This window comes from Megalopta genalis, unplaced genomic scaffold (assembly GCF_051020955.1).
Source record: "Megalopta genalis isolate 19385.01 unplaced genomic scaffold, iyMegGena1_principal scaffold0035, whole genome shotgun sequence".
Classification (NCBI taxonomy): Eukaryota; Metazoa; Arthropoda; class Insecta; order Hymenoptera; family Halictidae; genus Megalopta; species Megalopta genalis.
Genome location: NW_027476104.1, coordinates 1,526,300 through 1,528,111, shown reverse-complemented (window position 1 = coordinate 1,528,111; position 1,812 = coordinate 1,526,300).

Here is a 1,812-nt window from a genome sequence, read left to right as displayed (position 1 = left end):
ACAACAAGAACAACAAGCACAACAAGAACAACAAGAACAACAAGAGCAACAAGAGCAATAAGAACAACAAGAACAACAGGAACAACAACAACAACAACAAGAACAACAAGAACAACAAGAACAACGAGAACAACAAGAACATCAACAACCAGAGCAACAAGAGCAACAAGAACAACAAGAACAACAAGAACAACAAGAACAACAAGAACAACAAGAACAACAAGAACAACAAGAACAACAAGAACAACAAGAACAACAAGAACAACAAGAACAACAAGAACAACAAGAACAACAAGAACAACAAGAACAACAAGAACAACAAAAACAACGAGAACTACGAGAACAACGAGAACAACGAGACCAACGAGAACAACGAAAACAACGAGAACAACGAGAACAACGAGAACAACGAGAACAACGAGAACAACGAGAACAACGAGAACAACGAGAACAACGAGGACAACGAGAACAACGAGAACAACGAGAACAACGAGAACAACGAGAACAACGAGAACAACAAGAACAACAACAAGAACAACAAGAACAACAACAAGAACAACAACAAGAACAACAAGAACAACGAGAACAACGAGAACAACGAGAACAACAAGAACAACAAGAAGAACAAGAACAACAACAAGAACAACAAGAACAACAACAAGAACAACAAGAAGAACAAGAACAACAACAAGAACAACAAGAACAACAACAAGAACAACAAGAACAACAAGATCAACAAGATCAACAAGAACAACAAGAACAACAAGCACAACATCATCAACAACAACAACAAGAGCAACATGAACAGTAAGAACAACAAGAACAACAAGAACAACAAGAACAACAAGAACAACAAGAACAACAAGAACAACAAGAACAACAAGAACAACAAGAACAACAAGAACAACAAGAACAACAAGAACAACAAGGACAACAACAACAATAACAACAACAAGAACAACAAGAACAGCAAGAGCAACAACAACAACAACAACAATAACAACAAGAACAACAACAACATGAAGAACAAGAACATCAACAACCAGAACAACAAGAACAACAACAGCAACAAGAGCAACAAGAGCAACAAGAGCAACAAGAACAACAAGAACAACAAGAACAACCAGAACAACAACAACAAGAACAACTAGAACAACAACAACAACAACAAGAACAACAAAAACAACAAGAACAACAAGAACAACAAGAGCAACAAGAACAACAAGAACAACCGGAACAACAAGAACAACAAGAACAACCAGAACAACAACAACAAGAACAACAAGAACAACAAGAACAACAAGAACAACAAGAACAACAAGAACAACAAGAACAACAAGAACAATAAGAACAACAAGAACAACAAGAACAACAAGAACAACAAGAACAACAAGAACAACAAGAACAACATGAACAACAAGAACAACAAGAACAACAAGAACAACAAGAACAACAAGGACAACAACAACAAGAACAACATGAACAACAAGAACAACAAGAGCAACAAGAACAACAAGAACAACAAGAACAACCGGAACAACAAGAACGACAAGAAAAACCAGAACAACAACAACAAGAACAACTAGAACAAGAACAAGAAGAACAACAAGAACAACAACAACCAGAACAACAAGAACTACAACAGCAACGAGAGCAACAAGAACAACAAGATCAACAAGAACAACAAGAACAACAAGAACAACAAGAACAGCAAGAACAACAACAACGTTAACAACAAGAACATCAACAACCAGAGCAACAAGAGCAACAAGAGCAACAAGTGCAACAAGAACAACAAGAACAACAAGCACA